This window comes from Polistes fuscatus, unplaced genomic scaffold, assembly GCF_010416935.1.
Source record: "Polistes fuscatus isolate 324 unplaced genomic scaffold, CU_Pfus_HIC Scaffold3, whole genome shotgun sequence".
NCBI classification, from domain to species: Eukaryota; Metazoa; Arthropoda; class Insecta; order Hymenoptera; family Vespidae; genus Polistes; species Polistes fuscatus.
Genome location: NW_025113107.1, coordinates 9,698,609 through 9,715,041, shown reverse-complemented (window position 1 = coordinate 9,715,041; position 16,433 = coordinate 9,698,609).

Sequence of the window (16,433 nt, the reverse complement as noted above, 5' to 3'; positions counted from 1 at the left end):
TTGTCCACCGGCTTGCCCGTTCTACTCTCGCGCGTTTACTTATAAAGCACGCGTGGTGTAAGCGCGAGAGGAGCAAAGCACACCCTCTATTCACCTTTTCTATATCGTGAATTACATCATGGAATCCTTTCCCTTTAAACCTAAAACGTTTCTCTTTCTCTCCATTTTCGCGTTAATTTGCATAAACGAAATCCAGATTTTCGCACGAACGTTTATATATATATAATATTTATCTACAATTTATAAAATAAATCTCTTTCCAGAGTGAAAGAGTAAAACGATCGCGAATGAAATATTGTTGTAGAAAAAGCAATGAAAAAAAATAAAGGAAAGAAAGAAAAAAGATCGAACGTTCGATGACTTCGAAAGACCATTTTCCCGTACCGGTGGGTAGGTAATATTTTTTCTAAGTACATACACGGACTCACAAAAAGCCTATTCGAGGTATCGAGGATCGAAGAAGTATCGACTAACCGAGCATCTACTATACATCGAACTTGTAACCGATACTCGTGCTACATGCCACGAAACACCACCATCCTCTTTTCTGCGCCACACGCACGCACAGCTTGTCGTTTAGAGTCCTCTCGCTTCGCTAGTTTCCCCCTCCCCCCCTCTCTCTCTCTTTCTTTCTTTCTTTCTCTACCTATATCTACGCTCTTTTTCTTCTTACTTCGCTATCAGCCTCCGCCTCGTCGTCGTCGACACTTAAAAAGGAATATCGTGCGCGAGCAATTAAATTTGCGGGACAATAATTAACTCTAGACGAGACGGAGGCGCCTGTTGGTGGATGCATAGAGAATTGGAAAACAAACTACCTATCTCTCTTTCTCTTTCATACACTTTGAATTTCGATTTCCGATCTCCGTGGTACACGGTATGCACTATGAACGATTACGAAGAGTGCACAGGATCGAGGCGACAAGAGTACTGCTGCTACTTTTGCTGGTGCTGCTGCTGTTTCTGCTGCTGCTATGCGGGACCAGAATTATTGGCGAATTTGCATCTTAATGAAACTACCTGCCTACTCCTGGGGATAGCACAAAGACCGCCTCGTAATTTCTCCTACTATCTGCTACCGTCCAACTCATCGTCGTCGGTAATCAAACCGACAATACAGATAAACTCTTTAGAAACGCCGTAGATCATTGATTTTATTGCAAGGAAAATCGTTCCCTAATGAAACGAGCAGACGACTTACCTCTTAGAACAAGATTACCTTTTAGTTTTATTTTTCATCCACGATCGAGATAATATTTTACGTACATATATCTATCCTACGTATATAAGTAAGTATTCATAAATATATATATACACACGTAAATATGTAAACGCTACAAGGAGAGAAGGAAAAAAAATAAAACAGAATGAAGATGAAGAAGTAGATGTAGATGAAGATGAAGAAGGCTATCTCTTTACGAATTTCTCAAGACGCGTTCACCCGACGACGTAACGCGAGAGGAGAAATTCCGAAATAGAAGTGCAGGGAGAAACGAGCCAGGGAACCGAGAGGAGACTATTTCGGGTGAGGTCAGAGGCTGAGGTCAGTCTATAAGGCTTGGTCAGCCACCCACGAGTCCTGGAACCCTGCCAAGCGCGACACCCACGCTTCGAATCAGACGGAAACCTGCGGGAACTCGAGCAACGCGTTCGTGGATCGTGATCTACGTTTCTACAATCGCCTTCTTCGTATTCACTTTGGTATTAGAGGAGAATACTGAACAAAAAAAATTATTCCTTAAGAAGAAGAAGTAAAAGTAGATAACCTATCATTCGTAACGTGTAAAGAATAATATTAAACATTATAATTAAATACAAAATATATTTTTCCTTTTTCATAATTATCAAAGTATTTTAGCGAAATAAAGAAGCTATGCTCATATGTATATCATACACATAAACAAACACACACACACACACACACACACAGAGGTAAAAGCAATTGATCGACCTCGGCATTTTGTAGATCGCGATCTACAAAATACCAAGGGGTCCACGCATGGCGGCGGCTTCTCTGATAACCGGTACGTGGGTGAAAGAAGGTAAGAGATACCGTGAGGTCCATTCGGTCGCGCGTCCATGTATATGTGTGTCGGTAGAAATAAAGAAAAAGAAAGATTAAGAATACGACAAAGGCGGGACGAGAATCGATCGAAATCCCCTGCCAAAGCTTTGCAAACTTCTCCTCTCCTTTTCACCATACGAAAGTATTTTACTGCTTTACGTCGCAATGAAATATGGTAATCACCCGGTACATGGCAGATATTAGCAACGATTACACCACTTGCGTCACCGATCTCCACGCGTGCTCGCGCGCGCATTCACGCGTGTAGTACGTGCCTTTAGTTATATACGAATTTCCATCGAGCCTTTTATAAAATCACTTTCTGTTATTTTCCTTCGTGTTTTTCGTATTAGTTGAAAGTAGAAGTAAATAGTAGTAGTAGTAGTACCCTTCGTCTAACGAGACGTGAATGATGACGATATTTCCCCATTGCGAAATCGCAAAACGTTAGATGCCCGCTGCCGCTAAAATAATTCAGACGATAATGGCCGTAGAAATTTGTTCGACGCGTACGAAAGCTCCCACGATGTTTGAGAATCGTCTTGGTGTATCGAGAGGAAAGAGAAACACGTAGAAAAAGATTGAAAGAGAAAACGAAAGAGAGAGAGAGAGAGAGAGAGAGAGAGAGAGAGAGAGAAAGGCAAGGGGAAGATTCTTTTCATTGTGAAAGGTTCCGACGTGCTTTCGAGAAATCATCGTGTTTCCCCTTCTTAATCGACATCAATTTGTTTCTTCAAACGTTTCGTATCGTTGATCGAACTGATCGATTGTTAAACATCTTTCTGATAGTTCCAATTACAAAAATAAATATTTTTTTATTTATTAACAGGAAGCATCCTTTGATAAATTAATTGGAAAAATAATATTGGAGACAGAGTTACGGAAAACGACAAATGTAAAAAGAAACCAAAGAAAAATAATTATAAAAGACGTTCAAAATAGTGTTTAACAGATGTTATTAAATGATCAAATATATCAATATTATGCTTAAAAGAATTAACATAAATGATCATTCTATTAAAGCAACTGTAATAACCATTTAGTTATACGTAGAATCCTTATTCCTATAATTGTAACAATTATATCAATTTATCTATTTTTTATTTATTGTATAAATATTAATATAATAAATTAATTATATAAATATAATTATTTATTATATAAATATAATAAATATAATATATTTTTTATTTATTATATAAATATAAAATAAAATAAAAATATTCATCGACGGATGTAAACATATGTGAAAATAAAAAAAATAGGTCGTTTGAAGTCGTTATAATTAATGATTTTTGTCTCGTTTACTACGGTTAGACGTTCCAAGGTAATTTTGAAAAGAATATTAAAGAGAACAGGAGAGAGAAACGCGTTATCGCATTTCGTCGACGGTAGGTATACCTTGGAGAACAGCCAAAAAAAAAAATGAAAAAGAAGAAGAAGAAGGGTAGCGTGGGTGAGGGAAGCTGACCCGAACTCGTCTCGCGAGACTCGACCTCTCCACTTCTCTTTCCCTCCTTCTATCTGTTCACCAGATTCTCCGAAAATAACCTCGCCCGTTTAGCTTGACGTCACCCCGTCGTCCAAACGAACCAACCAACTAACCACCCTCTTCCTCCCTGGCTCAAACATTTTCAGTACCGCGATCGACTTTACGGCACATCGAAAGCATAATCGTTGTCGTTTATTCTCTCTCTCTTTCTCTCTTTCTTTCTATTTCTCTTTCTCTTGAACACGCCAAGATCTACCTTGCAGTCGGTTATTTTTCGATAGAAGACGGCTGTTACCAGAAGTGGAAATGGTACGCATCGCGAGATTAGATTTATGTGTTGCGCGTGTCTCCATCTTCCCCTCAAAATGCAACAACGTTTTTCGATCTGTACGATAGAAAGAGAGAGAGAAAGTATATGTATATAAGTTTGGTCAGGTTAAATCGAGCCAACGTGTGCCTCGATGGATCACTCGAAGTAAAGATCACTGAAGATCAACGCACGAATCTCGGCTATCGAGTCATCCGTTATTTTCCGAATTAATTAATCCATCAAACTCGAAATGAACTCTCGCAGCTTCGAATTGATATATTCTATTTCAGATCAATTTTATTTAAACTGGTTACTATTACTAATATCACCAAAAATCCATACGATTAATTAGCGTCGTTCTGTTGAATTCTGAAATCATTTCGTATATACAATAATATACAAATGTATTCTAGATCGAATCGAAAATTAGAAATAGAAATAGATAGGATATGTATAGTAAACCTATGAGTTGTAGATACTCGGTGCAATCGAGTAGATCAACGTTAACGTTGCACCATGATGCAACGAGCCGCGAAGAGAAAAAGGGCAGGTTCCAGGATGAGGATTCAGGATGGTCTACGCGAAGACGACGATTGACAATCCCGCGGTGCTCTCGCCGGGTCAAACGGATAGCGCAATTTCGAGCTAATGTTCCAACACGATCGCGGATCGAGATCGAGATCGATCGTCGATTTACTCCGAGAAGAAGAGACGCCACGATATATTGGTAAGTACTTACGTGACGGTGATCTCTCGGTGAAACGGCTAATGGCCAGGAAGCAGCAGCATAGAGGGAAGAAAATGAAAAAGAAGAAGAACGAACTAGTAAGAAAGTGAGAGAGAAAGAGGAAAAGATGATCGTAGCCTGGATCGTTTCCGATCGAGAAGAGACCGGATGCATCGCTCACCGATGTTAACTCGAACCGAAGTGCTGAGACCGGGTGCTAATGGCCCGGAGTGAAATAAATAGCCCTCGTTACAGGAAAGCCAGGAAAAAAAATCTTTCCTACCCGTGCCCATCGATGGAGATATAGAAAGTCAAACAAACGAACGAACTAATGAACTAACAAAAAAACGAACAATCGTGACTTCCCTACCCGAAAGAGTTGTTCGACTTTTCATCCTCAATATTTTACTCGAATGGTTTTTGTTCTTTTCTTTTCTTTCTTCATCCCCTTTTTTCTCTCTTTATCTCGGTCTCTTCTCAATTGTAACGAGCAATTATACCGATCAGTTGGACATTTACCACACCTAATTATCGAGTATCTATAATCGTTTGTCACTCTAAAGAGTAGGCCGTTATCTTTTGACCAAAAAAAAAAAGAATAAAAGAGAAGAAAAAGATATTATATTCGTAATGTAAACAGGAAATAAAAATAAAAATGAAGAAGATCGTGTTAGGTTAAGTTGATCGATCGATCGGTTCTTTAAACGTTTATAAAAAGGATCGATGTATACACACATGCGGATAAGTAATCGGTTGAACGACGTACCAAGACGATGGTGTTCGAGTTCCGGCGGTTAATTAACAAGGCGGTGCTCGACATACATACACGTGTATACGTGCAACATATAATACACATAAGCACACGAATACATTCAAACGTATATCATGAATCTCGTCGCTAAAACGCACCTTCGTTACAGACTAACTGCCGTATCTATCACTCCGCAAATACGTAAATCGTCGTTGCAGGTTAGTAAGCAGTTATTAGAACGCGAAACTTAAATAGCGGAGGACGTTTACTTTACTAAAGGAGAAGAAACGACAAAAGGGAGTTCGACGATTAACTACCAAGGCGAAAGGCAATTTTCAAATACCGTCAGCCCGTATCTCTTGGGTAGGTGTTTGATTGCTTCGGTAAAAGACGTATCTCCTATTCCTATCGATAGATAGTTCGAGGACTCGGTGTTCTTTCTCTTTCCATACGCTTTAATTACGCAAATAATCATCCAACTTAAACGATAGCGATACTGTTAATTTAGTCGGCGAGTCTCTCTCACGATCGGACTCCCTCTGTGTCCCTAAACGATTCTTCGAATATATAGTATTAGGTGTACCTGATACACACACTTCCAAAGATTAACGTCCAACCTGTGCGAAACTAATCCGAGCAAGCTTAGAGATACGTTCTGTACGTATCTACATATGTGTATGTGTACGTGTATTAAAGGAAAACGACGAACGATAGGTAATATCGCTTTCGACGTGGAACAAGTAATTACTTGTAGACGCGAACCGATCTTATATATATATATATATATATATATAAATCGTAGCGGCATTGTATCAGAATAAAGAGAAAGAGAAAGAGAGAAAGAGAGAGAGAGGGAAAGAGATAAAGAGAATCTAATTACAATGGCAATTCCCTTATCAATTTTTTCGATCGATCTCTCTTTACCTGAACGAAGCTGATACAAATAATAGTAGCGAGCCCCGAGTAAGAGGAAAGTGGGAGGAAGGAGGAGCGAGGTTAATGCGAGTCGATGTAAATTTCTTCGTCGAAACTCGAGCGCAGGCCCGGCCGTTCGTTTCACGATGAGATTAATTGCCGCGATCTATACGATTGGCTTGCTTACATGAAATCGGTATCGCGCGAATCCACCGTCCTTTTCTCCCTACTCCCTTCTCTATCTATCTTCTCTCTTTCTCTCGTACTTGTTCTTTCACTCTTTCTTTCTTTCTTTATCTCACGTTTAAGCTTTTACACACATATACGTGGTTCTAACGCTTGGCACTGCGACTCGGGCAAGTTTGCTTGGGGAATATACGAAGAGACAATGCGCACATTCGTTTACCTTCGACACCGACGTGATTTACCGAGGTCTCCGATAAATCGACGGTACCATAACGTGATCTACGATATTTCGTCCGACTCTTTGATACCAGTACGTGTGTCTGCACCTGTGTGTGTGTGTGTGTGTGTGTGTGTGTGTGTGTGTGTGTGTGTGCGTGTGCGCGCGCGCGCGCGCGCGCTTTAATGTATATGTATGTTCCGTGCGTGGCTCGCATACACATCGATGACACGTAGAGAATACTTTTCGCTTAATCGAGTCCTTCGAGCTAGTACAATCTTAGCAAACGAAACTACTGCTTAGGTACTTGCTCCTCTTTTCTTTCGTTCATCGATTATTTGAGAATATTATTCAATTTACGCGAGTATTATCTTCCGTTTGTTTATACACATTCATTTTTTGGTTATACACAAAAATCCAGGAAAGGGAAAAATGGTTCACGGGGAAAGTTGGATAGATTTGAAATGGTAGTAGACTTGAATGGAACTCGCCATAATCGCAAGTTGAAAATTGTTCTGATAATTGATTCCGTCATTAGGGCCAAGTTATCCGAGTAACGAGATATCGGCTTATGTGTAAATACGTCAAGAGATTCAAACGCAGAAACCGCCTTGCGATAGGGAAAGACCGGTAAAGCGACATTCTTAGCTAACTTTTGCACGAGAAGAATGTGCATAGTGCCAGAGAAGTACGTCCGCGATTTTTGATTTTTCTTTTTTTTCCTATTCCGATTAACGCGACTTTAAACGAGGTGTCACTTTTCGGTTCGACGCATTTTCTGTCGAAATCATTCATTATAGAAAAGTTTCTATTCGAACCAATTTATATGTCAAAACAAGCGTTTTCTCCCTTTTCATCGAGATTTCCAATATAGTTTTGATTACATCACACAAATATTTGTAGCATTCGCGAACAAGAAATTGAGTCGTTTAACTGACCGAACCGAAACTCGAACCCGGGTCTCCCTTTTTGGGGTCCCTCTCGGATTGGCCTCTGTCAACTTCCCCAACGTATAACTATATCATTTGGCATGGAAGTATTACTCGATCCAATATATTAATTTATTTTAAAAAAAAGACAAAAACTCAAAATCAATGAATGATCAATTTATATAATATTAATCGTACGATAGGCTATTGAAGAAATTTCCTGGATAGAAAATGAGAATAAAATAACTCATGAATTTCTCATATATTTGCATATAACTAAATTTTCTCCATCGAGTTAGTTACACACGCACGATAGATACGGATCGACAGATCCAAAGAATCCGATATCGTGTGGACTTTGAAAGAAAGAAAAGAAGAAAAAGAAGAAAAAGAAGAAGAAGGAAAAGGAGGAGGAAGAGGAGGATAAGCCCTGACCGTGGTACCGAGGACAACGCGTTTACACGGGCGGCGACATAGAGACCAAGAGAAAAAGACAGTAATAGAGAGAGAGAGAGAAAGAGAGAGAAAGAGAAAGAGAGAAAAGAGGGGAAGAATTAAGAGAGGGCAAACGTACATGCGACACCAGCCACAAACATATTCTACGTATCCTGTTGGCCGACGCATTAACTCGGAGCATAACCGTACGATATTACTGCCATTTCGAGCAAAACGTAGAAGGAGTCTTCTCGAAGTTCTCCGATGCACCTGCGGTAAGGTACGAGGACTCTCCGAGTGAAAGAGAAGGACAACGGTAAACCGTTTGGAACTTGCTCTCTGTCCTCTCTATACTTCTCTCTTTTTTCCTTTCTGTATCCGAGGACCCTTTTGATACCAGTACCAGTACAAGATCGGCAATATCATCACACGACCACCACCACCACCACCATCACCACCGTTCCTTCTATCTTTCCTTCCTCTCGCATTGGCATAAGGGCACGCGTGGGCAGGCGTGAAATACTACCGCACGACGAACGTTTTATAGGTGGAAACGAGAGGCGACCACGAGAGGTGGGACGAGGTCGGGCTCTCGGCAGGCCCCGCCGATTAAAAGTACGAACACGAGGCCCACGGGTGATAATTAATTCACGGCAGTGTGCACGCCAGACGACGGTTTATCCGTCCGATCCGAACCCGCGCGCGCGCGAGCGCACGCTCTCTCTGTCTCTCTCTTTTTCTTTCGAAACTTCAAACTTTCTTCTCCGTTCCCCTTAACCCTCCTCTCATAGCCCCCCATCTCTCTATCTATCTCTTTTTCTTTCTCACGAGTCTGTTCCCGTCTCTTCCTTCCTGAGAGAAAGAAGATTTAAGAGTAGTACGGTTCACCAAGAGCCCTCGATGGCTCTCTTTTTTAATTGCACGGACCGTCGATCTTGATTATACTCGTTCGAGAAGAATGTCGCTCGAAGGTTGGTGCACTACACTGTAAGAGTCTCATCCGTCAGAACGTATTCGACGTGAGCACCAAAAGCGACCGTTATTATACATGCAAAAGAGATGCCGGCATCGTGACCACGTCCGATGTATTCTTTCTCTTTTTATTTTTTTTTTTTTATCAATTTTTTTCTTTCTCCTTCTCTCCGTTTTTTAATCGTCTTCCATATCTCGATCTTTCCATACGCGTATATGAACTTCCCCATCTAATGACTTTGTAGATCAGTTAAGTGGAAAGTATACGCTTGATATCTCGATTGTATCGAGATTTTCGTTATTATTAATTGAAATTCTGACATTGATTCAGTAAACGTAAAGTTGAATCGTTGAATCTTATTATTTTGTAGTGATATATCACATTTCCGATGAAGATTTTATTTATTTTGTAGAATCATTTTTTTATGACACGCTTTATCGCACCAATCATCTTTTTAATAGTATGATAATACTATATTTATATAGATGAGAAGAAATATTTATTACATCCAAATGAGAACGATTATTATTTTCAATTATTCTCGAAAAATAATTATAATAATTAATTTCATTATTATATCGATATAATGTAAGAAATAAAATCGTTTATTACGACCAATATGGAAAAAGTGTCAATAATAATCGTTTTAAATATTTCATTGAATGAAATATCCGCCCAACGCTGATACGACATAATGGGAAAGCATTTTGTCTCGTGTAATTCGAGACGCTCGTGAATAAGTTCGTTCCGCTTTTAATCCTGAATGATCGTTCTAATAATTTCTCACTCCTTTCTCGTATACACACACACACACACACACACACACACTGCGTTGAAAGCTCAACGAATTTCTAAATGTTTCTACGTTCTTATATCCGCCCCTTTCTATCTGTTGAATCCATATTAATCGATTCTCGAATTAAGCGGGAAAAAAAATATTTCAATGAACGTCTTTCTTTCTCCAAGAAAATAAAAGAAAAGAAAAAAAAAGAAAATAAAAATAAAAACAACGTAGAAAGAGAAAGTTAAAGGATTTATCAAGATCGATCAAGGAGACGGAATCCTTCGATATTTTTTTATTTCTTCCCATTCGTGTTCTTTTCTATCTCTGTCTCCTTTCCTCCCTCCTTTCTCTCTCTTTTTCGTAAGAGACGACGTTCAATCACGAGAGAATGAACCAAACAGTCGTGGATGCAAACGAGGATATTCGTTTTACTTACTTAGCGAGCGTACGACTCGCTATTCTTTTTTGCTAATGAAGGAATCGTCGGTTCGACTTTGTAATTAAACCCGTCACGGGTACAACAACAACAACGACGACGACCATTTCAATGAAACTCTCGTTACAGATATACGGATTGTCCTCTGTCTCTGTCTGTCTCTCTCTCTCTTTCTCTTTCGTACCACCTACTCTTTTCTTTCTTTCCCTCTTTTCCTTATTTCTTTCTTTCAACAACCGAGTCACGTCAGGCTTCGAGAAGATCGTGGCTCCGTTGGCATGACCCACGTCGCAGAAAGTAATTACAATAATGAATGTTTATTTTCGCAATCAGTTCAACCGCGGTAGGTAGAAACGTATACCATTCCATAAGGTTAGCTTCTTTCAGTCTTTCTCAAACCCTGCGGCAAGGTGGTCCCACTTCTCTGTTTCTCCAGTCTCGTAGGGGGGCATCGATGTGTCTCGATTCGGATACACTCGCTTACGTATTTCCTCACACTGTTTTCGTACAACAGTTTCCTTCTCTTATCTTTCCTTTTTCCTTTTTTCAATCTATTAAACGAATATAAAACGACGAGCTTACATTAATCCGTACGAACGTAAAATAAAATGACGATAGGTACAAATTTGAAGCAAGAAGAAGTTAAATGAAATTCGATTTACTGTGAACAAAAGAAGAAGAAAAAAAAAGAAACGTTGATTAAAACGTAAAGAAGCGAAAACGCGAAAATTCGTTCCCTTTGTTTTTTTCTGTGTTTTTTTTCCTTCTTCTTTTTTTTTCTTCTCCTCAACGACGAATCAGGAGATTTACGCGATTGCCTTATCCAAAAGTTCGTTTTCTCTTTCGCACGGAGTATGTACCTTCTACTGCTCATTTATCCTGGCCGATCGCCGACGTATGTAAATTCGCGTAGCCGTTAATTGCGGCGAACTTCTTTCGGGTTTCTTTTCGTCGAGGGGGCGAAAACAGAAAAGAAAAAGAAAAAGAAAAGAAAAGAAAAAACATAAAAAAGAACAGAACTGCGCATCGCTGGAGGCATGCGCCGATACTACCTAACTACCACGTTTAAAAAAGAATCGTGATTTCTAAGAGCATCGTCCTTGTTGTTGTCGTCGTCGTCGTCGTTTTCTGTGTGATGCCGAAAGCATTTAAATACTATGTCTCTAATACTAACGTCTCTTATCGAAGTTACAAAAATTCAATTCAAGGAGTAAGAGAGAGAGAGAGAAAGAAAATCAAATAAAATCGTCATTTTTATGAATCATCCCCTAAACTTATTGAAAGAAGAAATTAAATTAAACGACGAAAAGAACAAACAAAACAAAACAAACAAAAAATCTAGCAAACGTAGTATGAATCGACAGTGGTAGAAAGAGAAGAAGTGAGCGTATTATGCGGCAAGTTCGAAGATCAATACCGGTTTTATCGTCGGCATCAGTGGCGGCAGCCACGTGTGCATCGGCGAGCATCTATTACGCGCTAGTACGGCACACGAGTTTACGTGTTCTTTCTTGAAAGAGAGAGAGAGATAGATATTTCTCTTTTCACTCTCTTTTTCCTTTCGTTCACGGTATGCAATTGTATCGATAAAACAAAAGCGGCCTATCGGCGGCGGAGCGTACCGTACCATTAATGGTTACTCGTTTCCTCCACCCACCAACCAACACGGCTTTCCTTCGCTTCTGTTATGCGATAATCCGCAGAGGCGGCTGCTGCTACTACACCGCACTGCATCCCCGTTCGTATCCATTAGCGTGAGACAGAGAGTAAACTAAGAAATTGTAACCATCGTGGCGAGGGCAATCAGCAGTAGATGTAGAGGTAAAGGAAAGCAGTGGCAATGAAAAGAGAAAAATAAAAAAGTTTAGAAAAAGAGAGAGAGAGAGAGAGAGAGAGAGAGTGAAAAAGGCGAATGGAGAGAGAAAAGAAGAGAAGGAGGAGGCACGTAATACCGGTGTTAGTTAAGTAAAAGGAAGAAAATTTATGCTAAGATGAGACAAAAGCCCTTTGTTCGAAAAACGGCCGAGGAGTTCGAGTTTGTTTTATGCGACAACGATGATAAGCCTAAGTTAAACTCTCTCTCTCTCTCTCGCTCTCTCTCTCTCTCTCTTTCGCTAGCTTGAGTCTCGTCAATGATCGTTGCTTTTTAAATACCTGGGTGCGTGCCCCGTCGATGACAACGGGAAAACGCATAGAAATTTGTAAACAATACACCTTCTGATCTACGAAGTTTCTTTTATAACATATATTTTTCTTTTATCTACGCCCACATTTGGAAAGTAGCGTAATGCGAACAGTACGAAAAAAGATTAGTCGTTATTTATTCTTTCACTCTATTCTCTTTATCCTTAACAACGATGATGCTCTTTCATTCCCTCTCTCTCCCTTTCTCTCTCTCTCTCTCTCTCTCTCTCTGTCTCTCTCTTTCTTTCTTTTCGATTAAAGATAAAAAGAGGAGTGAGTAGGGAAGATATCGGTGGCACGCAGCTCGTTTCGTATCGGCTCGTCGATACCAGAGAGAGGAGTAGCATCGTTTCTGCGAAAGGCTGTGCGGTAGCAGTCGGGTAGTAAATGTCAAAATGCCCACGAGCAGCAGCAACAGCTTGCCAGGACGAGGTTTGGTGCTGTATATGTCGCTGCGAGCTCCATTAGGCGAGAGTATGCGGAGAGAAAGAGAGAGAGAGAGTGAGTGAGAGAGTGAGAGAGAGAGAGAGGAATAAAAAGAGTGGGGTGAAAAAGCAAAGGACGAGGAGGAGCACGCTACCAGTAGTGCACCTCTGCACTATGCAATATGCATTCGAACCAGTTGTACCGGGATGGCGAGGTCGGGGTGAACGCCCAACGCCTTTAAAAGAGAGCACACCGATGCGATGCGATGCGATGCGATGCGATGCGATGCGATGCAATACGATGTGCTTGCTTCGCCCTCTCTTACCATATTCTCTTTCCTCTTTTCTTAAAGCTTAAGGGTGCATTTTCAACCAGGCAATGAACAATTCTCGTTTAATGTTAAATAATGAATACCTTGAAGAAAATGACGCTTTCAATATTAGCGTTCTTCCTCGTAACTCATTTCAATTTTGAACGTATCATAATTTTGAAATTTTTCATTTAATTATTGATTAACAATGACCTCGTTAATTTAACGACACGCAACCATAGGCGTTTCTTAAACGCAATTTAACTATAGATAAGTACAAATCCAGTTAGAGGTTTTTCTTTTTTTCTTTTTTTCTTTTTTTGGTTTAAGATCGAAGCCGTAGGTATTATCGAGTTAGCCTATGATAGATACAGTCGTTGGCTGGGTAACGAAGCGTAGATATTTAAATCAAGGAACAAGCTATTAAATCAGTAGATCGTTATAAAGAAAATCTGGAGCGAAAAGAATAGTTCTTAGCAGACATCCGTAAGTATGGGTACGTCGTTACCGTATCGTCGAGAACTCGATAAAAACATGTTTCGTGATAAGGTTACGAGTTAGCGGCTTGATTGGTAATATGACGGCAATTGTTAATTAAACAAGGCAGGTTTTATCGGCGATTTCTTAAACACCGATTGATGACGACTTCAATGCGATTTTTCATTTCGTCTATAATCGAACGTAGGTTAACAAAATTAAAACAAAATGAACAATAATAATAATAATACTAATAATAATAATAATAATAATAAGATAAGACAAGCCCTTAGAATCGGCAGGAGCGAAAAGCCGAAACAAGTCTCGAGCTATTTTCTTAAACACGTCTTAAATTCCAGCTAATAATTGAGCAGCTGAACGTCTGGGCGGAGATACCGGAATTATGCAAATCGCGTCAGATCGGGATCGCGTCCCGAGGGTACGACGCGTCCAAGGAAAGAGGAAGGCGGGGATGATGTTGGCCAAGGAAGAAGATCTACGGCAGGAGGAAGAAGAGTAGCGGCAACAGTAAAAGAACAAGAAGAAGAACAAGAAGATGAAGATGAAGAAGATGAAGAAGATGAAGATGAAGATGAAGATGACGATGAAGACGAAGGAAGAAGTAGAAGAAGAAGAAGAAGAAGATGATGATGATGATGACGAAGAAGCAACAGCAGAAGCATCCAAAAGAAGAAGCGAAGAGTGCAGAAAGAGAAAGATAAAGAGAGAAGAAGAAGAAGAAGAAGAAGAAGAAGAGGGTAGAGTCTCGCCCCATTGTGATTGCCATAGCCAAAGGCCAGAATGTGTTTCTTCGGTAGTGTGCGCATCGTCGACGTCTCATGCCGAGCCGCGAGCAAAAGCCGAACGACTCCTCTCTCTCATCCTACCATTTCGTCCCTCGTTCCAGCAACGAAGCAACAGGTTGCACAACCTTTTCCACCTGCCCCTCTTGTTTACCGGCCGCCATACACGTATACCAACACGGGTCGTCCTCTTTCTCCGCTTGGTGTCGAGGATGAGACGAAAAGAGGGACTTGCATGCTACGCACACACGTATTTACACACTCACGTGAATGTAATATATATATATATACATCAACGAACTAGTCCAGAGTAGGACGTTGTATGTACGTACGAAAAGAGTCTTACATCGCAAGAAGAAAAAAAGAAGAATATTATATCCGTGAGAAGTTGTGAATAGTAACAGTACACTCTGATTTATCACTCCTGTTCTCGTTCGATCGGTCGAAAGAATTATGAATCTCTTACTACCTCGCTTACGGAACGATTTGAATGGTTCAAAAGAGAAAGATAAAAGTAATGTGTTTATATTCGCGTTCATTCCCCGTTCATACGAAAAGAAAATTTCGCACGGATAAAACTAACGCGTGTTACGTTTCGGAATACATTTATCTCTATAGAAAACGAGGGACGCGTTTTAGCGATTCTTTTGAAAAGAAAAGAACTTATACGCGCGGTGGTGGTGTAGCGCAGCAAGAAAAACGCTTTAACGTGGACGAGGTTACGAGCGTGTTCCAGCCGAATGGAGATGATTTTTGCGACGTCGTCGAACCACGACGAGGAACGTCGTCGCTACGATGACGGAAGTTTCGTATACGTGCCATGAAAGAAAAAGAAACAGAAGAGATGGTGGAGGAAGAAGAAGAAGAAGATGAAGAAGAAATGAAAAAATAACGACGAGGACAAGTTTCAATAAAAAAGATACCTATGGTGAAAGAAGAGGCGCGAAAATGTCGTTCTCCAAGATAATCTCGCTCGAATTCCGATTCGTATGCGAAGCATCAGGAGCAATGACTTTGCGTTCTTCTTCTTTTACTATCATTCTCTCTCTCTCTCTCTCTCTCTCTCTCTCTCTCTCTCTCTCTCTCTTTATCTTTCTTTCTCACTATATACGTGTATATATATATTTCATTTTCTTTCCCAACGATAGTACGCCGAAGCAAGGGCGATCAGAAAAATTTCAAGAACGAGAAAGAAATGTAAAAGAAAAATGTTACATCGTGTGTGTATATCACTTATAGGATATATTCGACCTGTTCATTTGTCAAATTGAGATTATCTAAACGCGAAAAGAAATTTAATAAATTTATCTATACAAGTCGTATATTATTTATCATTAAACGAGCACAAAAATACTTATCATTTAGTAAAGTAAATTTTAATTATTATTTATCATAAATATAAAAACTCAAGTATATACACTTCGCCTTTAAAAATTTCCCTCCAAAAAAAAGAGCAAAGAAAATTCTACAAATAAAATTAATTTCTTCTACCTTTTCTGTCCTCTATCCATTCGTATCACGAATCGATCGATATTTTTTCGAATTATCTTCAAAAGGACACCAACTATCGATATCAACTTTTCCAAGAAAGGTAAAGTATATATCCTCGAGATCGAGCAAAGAAGCTAAGAGATCTCAACGCAGGCATCGTTGTTTTACGAAGGCGTGGCCGTGCCCATATCCAAGATGGAATCTTTCTAGGACGAGGTAAGAAGTAGGAGAAGAAATTCTTCTCTGTAAATTGGAACGATTCGCTTCCAGAAGTGGGTGGGTCCGGTAAGCATCGATCTAGACGTTATTCGTAACGTTTGTATCGTTGTGCATATTTATTTGAACACAACACAATTAAATAGAAAGAAAAAAAAGAAAAGGAAGAGGGAAAAACAAATCAAGAAATACCTTTACTTTCTATCTGTCTCTCTCTCTCTCTCTCTCACACACACACACACACATTCTCCTATGTATTTCTCAGTTCTTCTATCTTTGTCTCTCTAGCACACGTGATATCGGACC